Below are 18,298 nucleotides of genomic sequence, written 5' to 3'. Positions count from 1 at the left end.
TGCAGTTTGAAACTAGCAAGGGCAGGAAAGTCTAAGAGACTTCCATCTCTCTATGAACCACCAAAAATCTGGAAGCAGAGTTGTGGCTCAAATAGTAGAGCCCAAGCTTTTGGAGACCTCCTAGGCCCAATTAAAGTGAAAGTCCCAGTACTGGCAGACACCCGCCCCTACCCCCACACAGAAGAATTTGGAATGTACAAACCCATTTATACTTGCCATGAGATTTATATGTTTACTATGTATGACTTACCTAGTGTGTGTAAGTGTGTGTGCATATACGCACATACGCATGTGTGTGTTTGTGTCAGTCCTGAGGCTTGAACTCAGGGAATGGACACTGTCCTTGTGCTTTTGTGCTCAAGGCTAGTACTCTACCACATGAGCCACGGCTCCACTTCCAGCTTTTAGATGGTTCATTGGAGATAAAGAGTTTCACTGACTCTTCTACCTGGGCTGGCTTCAAACCACCATCCTCAAATCCTAGCCTTCTGAGACACTAGGATTACAGGTATGAGCCACCAGTACCCAGCTATGTATGATGTATCTTGACACTGTTTAAATAAAACTTAACAAAGGTTTTATTCTTTCTCAAGTATACCAAAGGCAACAGAAATTATTCTTCATTCAATTGGCTTTATCACTAACTTAATACATTCAATTCTTATTGACATAAATGATAGCCAGTGGTCATAAAATATCTTGAGTGTCACCAAAAATTAACATCATTGACTTAAACTATATTTCAAATTTGAAGAGTAGACACAGATAGGATGGCATAATGTTTATTTCTAACATAACAGTATTTTTTCAAGGAGCTGAAAGTAGTAATTGCAAAAAATATTACAAAGAGTTAATATGCTAAAAGTGTCTTCAAGTAAATAGCTTTATCTGTGGAATTAACAAAAGTAAGAAGAGCAATGAAATGATGTGCAAGGACTCTTCCAAACACAGGCCTTAGGGGTCAGTCGGAGAAGGTGCTGCAAAGCTTCTGCAACATTTCATCCCCTTTGTTTAGTTATCATATGACTGGGGAAATGTGCACAGTAGCAAAAGAGATAGATCATTCCTGTACTGTGTATGCAAAGGTAATGGAGGTCTGCTTCTATACAAATTCTTCTCTGATGGGCAAACCACACACAAGCCGAATCACAGTATTTACTTTACTCTCCACTTACTATAAACAACAGATTATTACTAACAGATGAATGAAATAAAAATGTTTCACAATCCAGAAGCTCCAGATAGTTAATTATTTATTATCACCCTTTATAGTGCTTGTAAATAGCAACAGAGGCCTAAGTATCAAATAGTGAAGGCTTTACTCACTCTCAGATAGCTGAAACTGATTTTAGGTATCATATGAACATTTCAAAATGTTTTAAGTAAGTATTTATTTATTTATTTTAGTACCCACCAGGAAAACAGCAAAGAATCTTACAAGTCTGTGATTTCATCGCTGTTGCTTTAGGATAGAGCTGAAGTTACATGAGTAGCAAAGAGAGTATGGATGCAAAGCAAAAACTCTTCAAAATGATATGAGAATTAATGAAGTTTAATCAGAACTAGGAAAATTGCATTGAGTTTGGGAGAATTAAAGGGCCTGTCACTGTGTCCGCAGCATCTATAATACGTTCATTTTCTTCAGCCTGTAAAAGAATTAACCTCTACCATCTCTCTCAACTCATTTGAAATATGATCTGGACTTCTAGTTAGGCAGAGAAAGATATTATCCAATTTCAACACTCAGACTTTTTTATAGATCCCGTGGTTGTTGACAATATTTTAGATGATGCTGATTTAAATTACATGATATATAAAGAATATGGATCATGATATTAAAGACAGTACCGGTACTTATTAAGCTTTCTGATATTTATAGACTAAACTCCAAAGTTTAATACATTGTTCCTGGTGTAAGAACAACATATAAGAAATTTTCCTTCATGATAAGGCTAGGAGTGCTAACTCAGAGCTAATCAATGTCTTGGGTTCAATCCTCAGGCTCCAAAACAATAAAAATAAAAACGTTGGGAAATTATTATACTATATACAAACTACATATGAATAACTAATGTAAGCTTATTTAGGGCTTTGCATTACTAACACGAAAACAAAAATTAAATGAGAACAGGGTCACACAAAGACTACCAGACCAGTACAAAATACATTACTAAGATTCTACAGAAATATCTTTTGCAATTCTGATCAGTCTAGCAAAACAGTAAACAAAGGAATTCAGAAACGAATCTTTTAGACTTCACCATAACAAGAATTAGTAATAGCAAATGTCCATGAGGTAGCTCTACTGCAAATGTACATGTTCTTATATGTGGTACAAAGCTGATAATTAAATGAAATTCAATAGAGCGATCCAGAATCTTCACGGAAAATTCAATAGAGCGATCCAGAATCTTCACGGAGAACATTTTATACTTGAAACTCTTAGCTTATAGTATTCTGACCTCTATTCACAAATACTGATGGACCAAAAATGCAAAGAATGGGAGGAAAGGAGAATGTCAAAAGAGAAATGCTAGCTCTGTGGACAAGACCTTTCTCCCTGCATCTCCACCCAAATATGACTACATACTCAGTCTCAGTGATACTACAAAATCCTTAGTTCACAGAGGAACATCCTTCAAGGTGCATTGTTTTGAGTGATAATGGGCTGAATTAAAAGCAATGTAGAAGCCAAAGGAAATGTTTATCAGTTCTGAAACTTACATAGAAACATGAGTAAGACTCACAAGGATAGGTTGGTAGAGTTTCCAATCCTAGCTGTGGTTTCTGGGAGAACTTGGCAGGAGCTGACAGTGGAAGAAGACAGGGACATTGGCCTACAGCAGACCTCTTACAAAAAGCAGACACACTCTTATACCAAGTATTGGGCAAAGGCATTAGCCAGGCAAGGCACATGGGACACAAGCAGTCTCTTCTTAAATTCCCATGTTCAATGTTGTCGGCAGCAACAAATGTGCACGCTCCCAAACAAGTCAAAGACTACACATAGGGAAATTGTAGCCTATGGGATACAGAAGCTCTTGAACTGGTTTAAAAAAAAACAACCCACTGACCTATGAAAGTAAGGAGCATATCATATGACAGAGAATAATAAATTTTTAAAAAAGTGTTGCACATGCTAGAGCCAAATGGATAGGCTTATCGACATTCTTGGATAAGGGTTTCAACAACACTTTTCTAGGGTGTCATTGGTAGTTAAAATCATGTTCTACTTGCATGTGTATTGTCTAACATAGGCACACATACCTAACTTAATTAGGCCCTGAGATATCAAATTTTGCATCACAGGAGGCTGCATATATCATTCATTTCTTTTTTTAAGTTCTTTTACTTAAACTTTCAACACAGACATTTTTAAAACTTCACAAATGTAGAGAGAATAGAATAAAGAACTCTTCTATATCCATCACTCAGCTTTAATAATAACTTCCAATTTAAAACAATTTTTTCAGGGAAAAAATATTCTACAGCCTATTCAAAATCATCAACCAATTACCCTAAATATCACTAACATACTCTTACATGCCCGTGTAACAATCCTTAGAGGATTTCTGGCTACTAATTTACTATAAAAGATTTAGTTTTTTTTTAAGGATGAAAAAAAAAAACCCTATGATTCTGTGCTGCGGGAACACTACAATGCTTTCCCGAATCCATGATGTGGACAGATAATGGTGAAATTGCTCTTTTATTCTTTCCCATTTCCCAATGTTTCTTTGAATGTAAGAGCTTTGCTAGCTCCTCAGGCTTACATCCCTCTTCAGACTTTTCTGCTTTCTTAAGACATTTTTAGTTGTTAACACAGAATTCATAGAGGCAAGATAAGCAGAGATGCTACTTTACAGAGAAAAGAGCAGGCGGGGGGGGGGAGGGCACATTTAATGCTTTTTACCCTCCCCAACTTTGGGGTACTGGGGATTGAATTCAGAGACTCACTCTTGTTAGGCAAGTGCTCTACCACTTGTGCTAGTCCCTCAGTTAGTTTTTCTTAGTCCCTTAGTTGTTTTTTTATTTTTTAATTTTTATTGTCAAGGTGATGTACAGAGGGGTTACAGTTACATACATAAGGTAGTGAGTAACAAACTTGTTGCCTCCTCCCTCATTTTTCTCCCACCTTCCCGCCTCCCTAATTCTCCTTCCACCCCGAGTTGTACAATCAGTTTACTATATATTGTCTTGTAAGTATTGCTGTTGCATTGTTTTCCTTTTACCCTTTGTCTCACCATTTTGATGTTCCCCTTCCCCTGAATTCCTTCCTGGATTCAGACCAACATATATACAACACCAAGGGTGCCAAATACAGTGACAACGGGATAAACCATAGGGAAGATAAACAAAAGAAAAAAGAAATAATTTCACCTAGTGCATTAGAAATAACAACGATAAATGACAAAGTAGATATTTATCCACAAACAAGACCATAATGAAGCTACCAGCACAACCATGTTCACTGCAGCAATATTTACCATAGTTGAAATACGGAACCTGTGGGACACGCTCGGAAGTCAACCAGCTCGCCCCGCCTGTTTCTCAGTCCTGGGGCCACGTGTAGCTAAGATGGTGCCTAAGATGGCGCCTAAGAACCCAGAGGCTGTTCTGTGGGCTGTGACGCCCCGGTTCTTCCACCCTTGACGGACAGCTCATGCCTCCCCTTACATTTCCTAGATAGGTGCACACCCCTCTCCTTCCTGCCGATCTTAGACCTGATTGGCTCCTGTGCCCTATTTAGCTGTATGTACTTCCTCAATAAACGAGTTCTTGCTTCGACTTGACTCCCAGGCCGTCTGCTTGTCCTCTGGTGAGGAGGTTGGGTGCAGGTGGCCAGCCAGCCCTTTCCTTTCTTGGCTTGTCCAGTGGGGGCATACCTTCCCCATCTCTCCCACAGATCGGGGGAGCGCGGGTGGTGGGGGTGGCTAAAAACCCCGACAGGAACCAACCCAGATGCCCATCAGTAGATGAATGGATCAAGAAATTGTGGTATATATACACAATGGAATTCCATGCTTCTATCAGAAAGAATGGCATTGCCCCCTTATCAAGGAAAGAGAAGACTTGGGGAAAAAATCATACTAAGTGAAGTGAGCCAGACCCCAAGAAATACACTCTATGGTTTCCCTCATTAGTAATAATTAGTACATGTCTAGGATAATCCTAGTAGCTTTCACAATAGCTCAATAACTATGTACATATGATCATATAAGATGAAGTTAAGTGAAATGAACTCCAAGTTATGGAAACAAGTAGTTTATCATTGTTTGTTTTCTTAGTATCTCATACGTTTCCTCAGGCTAAGCTTTGACCACAATCCTTCTTTGTGTGCCACTATGCCCAATTCTCCTTTTCTCTGTTTTTTGGGTAGTTTTAATACACAGATCAATCAAAGCAAGCTTTTGATTCAAAGATAAAATTTGGTGAGGGGTGGGGTAAAAAAATCTGTAAATTTTTAGGGAATATTTGGATGGCTATAGTTCAGATAAATGGATATATTTGTGTAGAATTTTTGGTTAACTGCTTAATAAATTCTATTTCATTTTGTAATGTCATTTTAGCTTTTATCTAAATATAAGCATGATTCAATCATAAGTATGAAAGTGATTTGTGTTACTAATGATGCTAAGGAATTCTTGACTTGCGAAGGTGCTCCAATGGCTTGTAGTCAATGATTTGGCAGCTCAAAATTAGGAATCAAAGGATATTCCTGCAAAAGAAGTTATTTCCAGAGATCATTTCTGCTATTGATAGTAGTAATAGTCATGCAGCCCTAACCTGCAATACTCTGAATGTGGCTGTACTTGGAGACAGGGTCTTGACAAAAGTAATGTAGTTTTGAAGTCAGGAGAGTGGCCCCAACCCCAGAGGCCCGACATCCTTAAGAGAATAAGACACAAATGCATACAGAAGGAAGGTATATGAGGACAGAGACGAGAGCCACCTTCAAGCCAAGGAGAAAGTCTACAGAAGCCAACCACGCTGACATAGTGATCTTGGACTTCCAGTCTCCTATAAGAAAATTCATCTCTGCTTTTAAGCCAAACAAGCCTTATGGTATTTTGTTATGGGAACCCAGTAAACACAATAGTAATAGTCCTTAGTTATTCCTGACAGTTTAGGGTCTACAAATAGACTGGAGATTCATTAAGAAAGGCTGGCCAAGAATACATAATTCATCCTAACCATTTCAAAGTAAGTTTGGTGACAATCAGATGACAGGTCAGAGTATATGGTCTTAAACCAAAAAAATCAGAAAGCTCATTGAAAAGTTGGCTTTCCCAAAACATATCTGTAGCTGTTGAATGATGTGAAATAGCCTCAAACTTGAGTTTGGGCTTTATCCTTCCTCCAAATTTTCAGAGAACAAGACCAATAATGTTTAACCACCTGGATATGTGAGGAATGAAGTAGATGAGGCATGTAGAAATGTGCAGATGTGGGCACAAGATAACTTTGAGAGTTCATAAAAATATTTAACGCATCTAAGACAGTCAAGGAATCTCTAATTTGGGGAAAAATAAGCAATATCAAGAAAGAAATATCTGTTGGCACACAATAACACCAAGGACTTTGTGGATACAGGGGCTTTCGGTTACACAAAAGAGCATTAAATTAACAACAATATTTACCAATATTCTGTTCTAAGTGCTTTTCAAATACCAAATAATTACCCAATTACGCCATTGAAAAACAAGCTTTTATTATTGGAAGTTTAGTGAGAAGGACTAACGATGCCTATTTTTACAGCTTCTGTGAAGAAATACAGTGTTTACTGTATACAATTAAGCTTACCCATTTAATGTTTAAGAGCAGGAAAAAACATTCAAAAGGACTGTCTGGGTGAACTCAGTGAATAAAATAGATATAACTAAGAATTGACAGCCCTGACCAGAGAGACCAGAGAATTTACTATGCAAAGCAGAGACCAAAATTGGCAGAAGGTTATTTATGAATATTGTCAATACTGAGCACCGCAGACTGACAATAAGAGAATCTTCGGTCATGCTCTGAACAACATAATTCATCACACTAGTGCTTGGAGCAGTCATGTCCAAGCAATTTATCATCATCATATCACTCGTCTGAGTAGGAGAGGGGAGGAACTTTGATTGTTAACCTCTAGGGACACTGGGTTTATAGCCAGCATCCTCAGAACACAGCACGACTCTGCCCAAAGCAAAATGCTCCCTGCTTCACTTTTGTTTAAGTCAGAGAACACGAGTCGGAGGTTGCCTCCCGGATGTTGAGAACAAAACCTGGGTTTGATACACTTAGATATGAAATAAGATAACCAAGATGTCATACTTAAAATGCCATTTGACGCTTCATGAGAAAAAAAATAGTCATCAATGATAAATATAGATGATTCATTGAGACATTCCTTTAGCGATAAAAATAATTCCTGCAATGTGTCTACTGCGAACCACATTCGGGAAGAATCATCTCTTCACATGTCACCCATGAACAGTCAGTCCCCTCTCCTGGAAGTCTTGGCAGTACACTAAAAATTTAAAAACATGTAAATTGGATTTTTTTCCAAACTAAAAATGAGGCCCTCAGTTTCTACCTCTTCCAGGTATTGAGACTTTATATATTCTACCAGCTAAACTTAAGGATGTAAGAAATGATTTAAATGTTACATCTGCTACCCTTGGTTCACATCAGGATACTCACTGGAGCATTGTGGGGACCAGGGCACCTGCCATCTTCCTACAGTCAAACAAGCATTAGCCATAAGACAAAGAAATCTCAGGATGATGGTGCAGACCTCCCTCAGTCTATTAGGCAAGTTAGGTAGGTAGGCTGCAATAACAACAAATCCCCAAATACAACCAAAGTGTATTTCTAGCCCACTGCATATGTCTAACACAAGGAGGCAGGGGCATCTGCTTATTGTCCCCATTTTCTGACCCAGGCTGACAGAGATGTCACCATCTGGGTGGTCATTTTGACAGAGGGAAGGAGACTGTAATAAAGACTTCACTGGCTCTCAGAACCTTCACCTAGGGTGAGGCATATCTTACTCTATTTATATTTCACTGGTAAACCATTCACAAGGCCATGCCTTGCTGGAAGGAGACAGAAGAATGGATAACCCACAGAGTTCCATGCCAAGAAAGTGGGATTTGTACTCCAGGTGGACATGACTTATATTTGTACTCAGGTAGACATGACTTCATCAAAACAGACCACCAGTCTAGTTTATGCAGCCTGACCAACTGTGACCACATAGTTTCTTTCTTTTTTTTTTTTAAGTGAAAATAGATGTGTATGAATGAGACTTGTACTATAAAAGCCTTCTTAGAAAGGCCCTGCCTTTTGGAAATATACAAGAAGAGAGCAGCTAAAAGAAAATAACTTGAAATTCTTTAGTATATGAAAAAATATTCAACAAGGGTCTGTGTCAAATTTATAGGACCAATAAGCAGCATAGAACTTTGTCAGGAGTTTTCAGTGTCATTGCTGTATGATTTGCTGGGTTAAGTCACTGAACAAGAAATACATGACTAACACTAATCAATATATGTTATGGTTTGAATATGAACTATTCCTCTCCCCTACAGGCTTAATAAGTTGGAGGCATGCTTGCTAGTTAATGGACTTTTGGAAGTCAATGGATGAATCCTTTGATAGGTTCGTAATATGATGTTATTATTGAGCACTACAGCCTCATTGGAGAAGGTGAGTCTTTTCAGGGGTGGAAAGATAAACCTTGGCATCCTCCACTCTGTTTCCAGGCTGCCTGGAGGTAAGCAGCCTCTGCCATATACTCCTAATGCCATGATATTCTGCCTAGCCTTAGGCCCTAAACAATGTACCCAGCTGACCTTGGATGGAAACTTCTGACACTGTGAGCCTAAACAAATCTTTCCCTGAAGTTGTGGACACAGTGAGGAAAACATGAATAACATTCCACTTTGAAGTATGTGGAAGAAAGGGTGGGCACTGTCTAAGTTCATATCATTATGCAGCTTGACTGCAAGAGCAACCTCTTCTACCCAGTCATATGAGTTATTGATTCCTATAATCTCAGGGCCCCATGGCTGATCCCCAGACCAGAAAGGCACTGGGTACACCGATATCTACTTCTCAAGACTCTACATGTTCAGTTTAGATGTTCTCTGCTCCAGTCTGTCTCAACATACCTACTCAATCAACATAACTACTCATACTTTAAAATGAATTGCTTTTTTCCCCCCTTCTTCTAGAAATGCTTTACATTTCAGCCATATTTAAAGTGTTTTCTGCCCTTCATGGGAAAGGCAACACTTTTCCAGGGAGACCTGTCTTTTAGTTGTTATCTCCATAATATACACTGCCCAGGTTTCCCATCTGCCTCACCAGCTACTCTTTTAACTGAATCTTGTCCCCCACTGTCCTCTAAATGCTAGACTTACTCCGTGAGACTGGGTTCAAAGTCTTCTTGCTTTGCCTATATATATATATATATATATACATATATATACATATATATATGTATATATATATGTATATTTCCCCCCAAGTCCTCTTATATATTCCCAAAAGTCATGTTTAGAGGCTGAAAGTCCAAGATCAGGTGGCCCTATGTGTTCAGAGCCTGGCAAGAGCTTTCTTGCTATATGTCAGCACATAGTGGGAGAGTGGGATAGAAATGGCATGTGCATATAAGAGCAACATGTAGAGTGGTCTTGCTTTATTATGGCCTGCTCCTTTGTGATCAATCCCAGTTCCAAGAGACAACTATGAATCCCTTCAAAGGACAGCCTCCCTTCCCTATGACCTAGTTATCTCCTGCTAGGACCCACCGATTAAACCACTTGCCCATACCATTTCATTAGGGATCACGAGCCAACACATAAATCTTTGGAACAAAAAATTACATCAAATCAGAGCAAATAGACATTGTAGCTGTCTCCACAATGCCCCTCCAACATCCTCCTGCCTCCTGGCATTTACCCCCTTGTATACTTTTCTTCTACACTGCACCACATTTGGTCTGTGTGACCAGTAGCATATGGCAAGAAGTGACAGTATTCCCTTTCTGAGATCAGATTCTAAAGCCACAGTGGCTTCCATCTGAGCTTCTCTTTCTCTCTTGGATCATTCACTCTGGGTGAAGATACAGCATGTGCAGCCATAGAGGGAGGTCCACGTGGTGAGGAACAACAACAATAGTCAGCCAACAACCAGCTGGAGTCTATCAACAGCCATGTGAAAGAACTAAGCAACAGATTTCCCAGGCCTTGCCAATGACTGTAACTTTGGCCAATAGCTAATTTGATCTTTTTGGTTTGGCAGTACATAAGCTTGGAACTCAGGGCTTCATGGTTGCTAAGCTGGTGCTCTACCACTTGCGTCATGCCTCCAGTTCTTCAGTAATTAGTTTGCAATCTTATGAGAAACTCTAAGTCAGAATCACAAGAGCCATCTACAATCAAAATCTAGGCACACAGAAGCTGGGTTATAATAAATGCCTGTATTTTAATCTGCTAAGTTTTATGGTATTTTAAATATAGCAGTAGTAAGTAATCCAGTAAGCACAGATTTAGTATGAGTCAAGTAGAATTTCCTATCTCTCTTCTCCTGATACCCAAGCCTCCTCCTTCTTCGAAACTGGCATTGATATGACCCACTTTTCAAGTTAGCAAACTGCAAAGCAGCTTTCACTGCTGCATTCACTTCATCAACAAGTTCTGTGGAACTGAAATCCAACATACTCAACAAATCAGTTCATTCAATACATATAACACTAAGAGCCTACTTTGCATAAGATGCACTATCAGTTGCTGGATAAACAACAGTAAGAGAGATAGGCAAAAATCCCAGTCCTTAAGTACTAGACATTCTCATGGGACAGAGTTAGTAACGATTTAAAACTAAAACATAGTATGCCACACGGGAATAGGCAATATGGAAGGAAAATAAATGGAGCAGGGAGGCAGTGACAGCCGGGATGTGTGAAGGGCATTGAGTGCTACGATACACACAGTACTCAGAAGATGCTACTAATACAGTGATATTTGAAAACTGTACTTTCTCTCTTCATTGCCAACTACCTTCACTTGAACCCTCCTTAGCTTAGCTTTTATTTGGGTTTTCACCTCACCGTCTTCATGTCTGAAACCCTCCAGAGGCTGTCCCCAAACCTAGGGTCCTCCTTACCACACTGCAGAAAGCTTTGTATGACCTTGTGGCCCTTGGTCTCCAACCTCACCTTCAACCAATCACCAAAAGTCCGGCCTTCTGACACTCAGGCCTTCTGACAGTTTCTGGAATGTGCCAACTTTTTTTTCATGACTCCTTAGCCCCTTTCAAATAGTTTCCTTGACTGAAATCACATTGGTTTCACATTAAGTCACAGTGGTGTGACTTAATGAACCAACATGAAGTCCTTCAGAACTCAGACTGGTCAAGTCCCCTCATCACCATAGCCAAAGGGCTTCCTTTCATTTCTCTGGATCCCAAACTCCTGTTTGTAATTTGCAGTTGCCTTTTAATTTACTAATTGGTTGTTTCCTTTACCACCAGCCAGAATATAGACTCCAACAAACTAGTATGGGTCCTGTTCTCTATGATAGCCCCCACAAGTAACTACATACAAAGTTCATATATATTGATTGATTAAACCAACTCTTTCTGACCACATTAGAATTTCAACACTGTGGCCAGAAATATCAGCTAGTGGTAATGATCAAGGTTTTGCTGTCATAGAGACACTGATTATCAGATTGATTAGAGACCTAGACTCCAATTACCATCACAAGCCTAAACAATATAAGTAACTCATACAAAGTCACAGAGCTGGGACTAGAACTAGGATCTGGCTCTATTCATTACAAGCCTAAGGTTCTGTAGGCAGTAATCACATTTACTTCCTTCAAAAGGGGAACCATTAGTACCCACTGGACATGCTATTGATGATTTATGATGTACAAGTCTAAGGGATGTGAATCTAGACTTTGGAGTCACAAAAGTATACTTCTCCCCCCAGCTCTATGCCTTCCAGCAGTGTGCTTTAATCCTTCTCTGTCCTACCTTTCTCATCTATACAATAATAACACCTCACAGGCTGTAGAGCAAAGTAAACTAGGGTGAACAGGCTCAGACATCACTCCTAGTCAGTAGCTCATTTACTGTCCAAAAAAAATACAGGCCTTTTTTAAAAAAATCAATTTAAAACCAAGGGAAGGAAATAAAAATATTGATTCCCAAAGCCTCCATTACCAGTGCTTTGGAAACGGTGATAGCACTCAAGCATTACCCAACTTCCACAAGTGAAAATAGCCTTCCACGAAGTGAGACAGACTTTGGTCAACTTGCTTTTCAAGTTATCCTGTCAGAATTTAACCTGCTCTTTGACCTACACACAGAAAGTTGGTTCTGTTTCTTAGCAGTGTGAAGCGCGAGACTGCTTTTGGCGGGGCTTTGGTTGGTTGTTTCTAGGGTTATTTGGGGCCTGGAGGCTATAGCTGCCACTCAACCCTTCAGCCTACATAAAATGAAGTGTAACCGGTCAGGTGGGTGTCCTAAGTCCTGGGATTCTTTTCTTCCAGATGTTCCTTCTGTGTGCCAGTAAGCGGGATGATCCTTTGCGGAGAGGAACCGGTCCTTCGGAAGGGACGGACTAGTGGAGTCACGCTACAGGTGAGCAGCCGTCCCTACCTGTCCTGCCTCGCCAGTGCCCCTGTGCTGCGGTCCCTTGACAAATGGCACCAGTAGCGCAGGGCTGTTTCGACCTGTTCACGTTCCCAAGGAAGGCACGCAAAGGCGGGGGATGGGTCCTAAGTGAGGAAGTCAAGTAGCTCGGATGAGGCGCGGGGCCCAGGGGCCTCCTGTCCAACCCCCCCCCCCGCGCCCCGCCCCGCAGCTGCCCAAGTTCGCCCCCGGACCACAGCTGCGGAGCCACGCTGAGCCTCGGGCTTCCAAGTGAGTTTTCACGGAACTTGAGACTTGGGGCGACCACGATTGGGCCCCTCCGAGCCCGGACCGGCCTCTCAGGCCCGAGCTGCTGCGTCCGGGCCAGACGGCCTCCCCGGACACTGCGGGGGAAGAAGGCAGGGGCCGCCCGTCTCCGTGCGGGCCTCCGTGCAGCTGCTGGCCGCTAGCGAGCGCCCCAGCCAGCTCCGATCTAGGCCCTCGGCGGGGAAACCCCACTTTTCCTACCCGTCCCTCAGCTCCTGCGCCTGCTCCGGCTCTCGGGGAACTTCCTTCCACTGGCTGCACGGCCTTCGGCCTAAGTTGGCACAGACAACTTCCCGGCCTTTCCCGCCTCCCCACTCTTCCCGCTGTACTTTCCCTTTTCAGCCACTCCGCCCCAGGCCCTGGGCCACGCCCACCGGGCACTAGCCACGCCCACTCAGAAGTTCAAAGCAGAGTCGAGGCTCCACGCCCCTACCCGGCTCAGGGCCACGCCCTCTCAGGGTCAAAACCCAACCGGCCCAGGCCACGCCCCCACCCGGGTCAAGGCCACGCCCAACAGGCCGGGGTCAAGCCCACAACAGACTTAAAATCACGCCCAACAGGTCCAAGCCTGGCTCCTCCTCTGGGTTAAAGCCACGCCCAATGAAGGTCTTGCCAGGCCCCGCCCCTGGCCCGTGCCCTGGCTGGCTTCCAGGCTGTTCTGGCCTACTCCAGTGCAAGAAGCAAGCTGAAGGCAGCAGGATCTGCTCAGGGGCCAGACCGGGTGCTCAGTCCTTCTTACTTTATTGTAGATATGTCCACCTGTAAGGAAGGTGTTCACGTTTTTCCCCTCTCTTTGGTTGCTAAGAAAGAATGAAAAGCTCTATCCTCAGTGGGGAAAGAAACTTCTTTGTACCCAAGTCCCAAGGGTTCCACAGAAGAGCTAGGAACGATGGTGCCTTTGGTAGCTCTGTTAGAAGATACTTAATACCCCGGGGCAGGTGGATAGCCAATCAGAGGACACACACTGAAAGGTGATGGCACACAGGGTTCTAAGTGCCATCCTGAAAGCATAGATCTTTGGATTTCTATTCCTGCCTCTTTCTTTGGTGTTTCTGGACCTGTGTAGACCTTAAGTAGTAATCAATGTTTGTTGAAGCCAGCTCTCTCATGATTTCTAACTAGGATAGGTTATCTGGTTTCATTTTTAGCACCGTCTACAGGTAGTATTTGACCCCAGTCACAGATAAGAAAACAGACTTAAAGAAGTCACTTGTATGGAGGGACAAAAGGGTGAGCAAATGCTGCAGTGGTACTCACTAGACACTATGATGAAAATGAACTGTACAACTTGTGGGTATGGACAAGAGGGAAAAACCAGGAGAGAAAGAGAGATAAGGGGTGGCACTGTCCCCCCCAAAGTGTACTCTTTAACTGACATGTAACTGTAGCCCCTCTGTACCTCACCTATATAATAATAATGAAACAATAATAATAATAATAGAAATGACAACACTATGACTAAAATTGGTTTTGGTTGCTCTCAATGTCTATCATGATTCTTCTTATACAATGGGACTCTAATAGGTTGCTAGGAAAAGAGAAAAGAAAAGAAGATATAGGAAAAAGCTGCTGGTGGCTCATGCCTATAACCATAACTACTCAAGAGGCTGAAATCTGAGGATCACAATTGGAGACCAATCTGGGCGGGAAAGTTCATGAGACTCTTATCTCCAATTAAACACCAAAAAAAACTAGAAGTGGAGGTGTGGCCCAAGTGGTAGACCCCCAGCCTTGAACAAAAAAGCTAAAGGACGGTGCCCCAGGTCCAGAGTTCAAATTTCAGTACTGGCTTTGGGGGAAAAAGGAATATATAGGAAATGAATGGTAAAAAGAATATGTTGGTCTGTCTTTAAGATTTTTAGTCATTGTTTAAGAAGTATAAAATAGGAGAAGTTACTGAGCCAAGGGTTTGGTTAATAAAAAATGGGCAAAGAGATGACATTGAAAAGAACAATGAATCTCCAGGAGGAGAGCTGGGCAAATTTCAGGCACGGATGCTAAAAGTAGAGCCCAAGAAGAGGAGAGACAAGAATAAATGTAGAGGTTAAGAACCGCAGAGGTGAGGGACTGGAATATTACTAGCATGAGTGGGACTCACACTGAGACTGTATAATGAAGAGACGGATGGAGGGAGGCGTCTAAGTGATTTCAGTGCTGGCTACCACTTTGATTGCAGGCGCTGGGTAACCAGGAGGCCGTATAAATGTGTATCTGACAATGGTTGTTAAAAGAGAAGCCTAAAAGTGCATTATTTATAATGCTATGTATTTTCCCAGTCCATGCTGCCAGATGTGAAATTATACACCAGGTTCATGTTCCAGAATGACTTCAGGTTTTTTTTTTTTTTCTGTATGGAAGTTACTAAATTCTCTGCTGCCCGCATTAAACCCATCAAGCGAGATCGGTGATGTATTTCACGCACAGGCTCTTATTTCTCTATAGCTTTTACTTCTTCCAAAACATAAGTACTCCAGGTTTTATTTCTCCTTCCAGGAAGCAATTACAAAGAAACTTCACATTAATATGCAAAAGATTTATTGACATTAGAAACTTGCAAATTTTTGTGAATAGGTGTGTTCAAGCAGAAGTGAGACCAGTATACGTTGAAAGCACAGCAGTGAAAAACTTGTTAGCATATAGGTAACATCTTTATATATACCGTTATCACAGTGCACATGCTAAGTGATTTAAGTGCTACTTTTTCTTAAGCATTGCATGCTATTATATATTTTTTTAAATACATGTTCTTTTGTACTGGCCTCAAAATCTGTTAGCTCTGGAGCTAGGCAAACAAAAATGGCTGAAAAGCATCTTCGATGACCTTCTGCTATCAAAACAAAACAACAACAACAAAAAACCAATCTGGCATACAGCTTGTGGCCCATTTCATTTCGTGATCCCATCTTAGAGAAAGATAATTTGGAAATGGTTTGTGAAACCTAAAATATCCATGCTCCATCACATGTCTATGATGAAATATCCAAGTCAAAAAAAATCACATTATTAAGGAACCCAAAGGCCTCCAAATTAGTCTCAGTTAAGGGTTTAGTTCAAACATACTCCTGCGCTTGCTTTCATTTTCCTAGTAGCTTTGAATTTTGACACTCCCTGTACTCAGAAATATTCAATTGGCAGAGAGAATAAAAGCAAAACCACACATTCAAAGCTCTTTGCTGTTCAACTTAAACCTGCAGAAGCACCCAGGTTTTCATCACCTAGTTAGTTGTTTTAAATGTCCACACACAAATGGTCGACAGAAATAATCTAGAAAAGACCAACATGTAAAGTAATCCAGATAATTATGAGACAGGGAACAGAATTTTTTTTAAAAAAACAAAGCCAATAGTTTCTAGTTTTTAAATGGTGCAACTGTCAGGTTTTAATTGTCAATTAAAAGTTAACGTTGATGGCACTGCAGAGATGTTCCTAGTTTAAATTTTGGTCCTGGTGTGATAAGCCATTCCTATCATGTCTAGAAAATCTATGAGGTAGCACTGTGATAAAAGGCCTGGAGCAGAACTTTTGTCTATCAAATTCCCTTTATTTGAGCACTTCTGGCCTCAATGCTTTTGGGATCACTTGTTACATGACAGAACAGATACTTATTCTTCTCAGATGCTTCCTGTCTGATGTTGGCAGTCATCTGCCTTTAGTGATGATTTGTATGGACAATGAATACAGTTAAAAATATTCAAATGGCAGAGGAAAGTTTCCTCACCTTTGCTTTACATCCTTTCCTCCAAGAAAACACTAACTCTTCAACATATGTTATTGCTTCATTTAAAAGTGAAACTTTAAGAATGAAGTTTGATAATGCTGGCCTTGCTACCATGCACAAAGATTGGATCTCCAGTACTGCAAAGGATGATGGTAATAAGGAAGCAAAAGGAAAATAAAACTATTGTGGAGTGTGTGTGTGTGTGTGTGTGTGTGTGTGTGTGTGTGTGTGTGTGTATTCAGGAGTGAGGGGGTCCAGAGCTTGCAATTAGGGCTTGGGTGCTGTTCCTGAGCTTCTTTGCTCAAGGCTAACACTTTACGACTTGAGTCACACTTCCACTTCTGGCTTTTTGGTGGTTAATTGGAGATTGGAGTCTCACAGACTTCACAAATCTCAGCCTCTAGAATACCTTGGATTATAGACATAAACCACTAGCATCTGATTAGTTTCTAAAGAGCTATGCTCAAAACATATCATGTCTCAACTGAGTGAAAGTTTTATTGGGGCTGTGGCTTTACATATAGCTTATTATCCTTCATAGGCATTGATTACAAGTTCGTTTTAAAAATATTTTGGTTTTTTTTTTATGGGGCTGGGGATATGGCCTAGTGGCAAGAGTGCCTGCCTCGGATACACGAGGCCCTAGGTTCGATTCCCCAGCACCACATATACGGAAAACGGCCAGAAGCGGCGCTGTGGCTCAAGTGGCAGAGTGCTAGCCTTGAGCGGGAAGAAGCCAGGGACAGTGCTCAGGCCCTGAGTCCAAGGCCCAGGACTGGCGCAAAAAAATATAATAATAAAATAAAATAAATAAAAAAAAATATTTTGGTTTTTACCTGTACTGTAAAGAAGAGAATGGTACTGCCTCAGAAAATAAAAAAAGATAACATAGAATTAATATGTGATTTAGCCATTTCTCATCTTGATATATTCTCAAGAAGTGAAATCTTAAAGAAATATTTGTACAATCATGTTCACAGACACATTTTTCACACTAGCCAAAATGTGGAAATATCTCAAATGTCCATTATCATATGAAAAGATAAACATTGAGATGTATACACAGGCTGTGGAATATTATTTAATTTGAAACCTGCATTGAACCTTAAGACATTATGCTAAGTAAAACAAGCCAAACTCACAACAATAAATATTCTATTGTTTTTCTTTCATGAAATAGAGAAGGAAGATGGTAGCTGCCAGAAGAGAGAAGAAGGGAGAGGAAGCTGTGGAGTTATTTAATAGAACAGGTTTAGTCTGGGATCATGTTGTAGAGATGGAAAATGGTGATAGTTGCCTAACAATGTAAATGTACTTACTTAATGCCAAAATGTTTAAAATGGTGACTATCATATATAAGTATATAAAATGTATATTAAATATCTATATGTATGTATATAGATGTATATAATGTATGCATGCTTATAGTTACATATATAGAGATAGATTGGTAGGTAGGTAGGTAGATAGATAGATACACATGTACACATCTTGGTTGTTCAGCTTGCTTTCTCGACTGGTTTGGCTGGGAGTCTACAACTTAAGCCATTCTTTTTACCCTGCTTTTTAGTGGTTATTTTGGAGACAGAATCTGTCAAAGGTTTCTGCCTGGACTGGCCTTGA

The 18,298-nt window shown here is 40.8% G+C and overlaps 1 protein-coding gene across 1 annotated transcript in view; it reads right to left on the bottom strand.

Moving 5' to 3' along the window:
- Pter (phosphotriesterase related) overlaps positions 1 to 13,279 on the bottom strand; it is a 63,457-nt gene extending 50,178 nt beyond the window's left edge. The window contains exon 1 of the mRNA XM_048367983.1: positions 13,159 to 13,279. The gene's annotated coding sequence lies outside the window, so the exon portion shown is untranslated. The remainder of the gene's footprint in view (positions 1 to 13,158) is intronic.
- Positions 13,280 to 18,298: the final 5,019 nt, after the last annotated feature.

The sequence above is a fragment of the Perognathus longimembris genome, chromosome 18 (assembly GCF_023159225.1).
Source record: "Perognathus longimembris pacificus isolate PPM17 chromosome 18, ASM2315922v1, whole genome shotgun sequence".
Lineage (NCBI taxonomy): Eukaryota > Metazoa > Chordata > Mammalia > Rodentia > Heteromyidae > Perognathus > Perognathus longimembris.
Note: the sequence above shows the minus strand (reverse complement) of the source record. Positions and strands in the feature narration are given on the sequence as shown.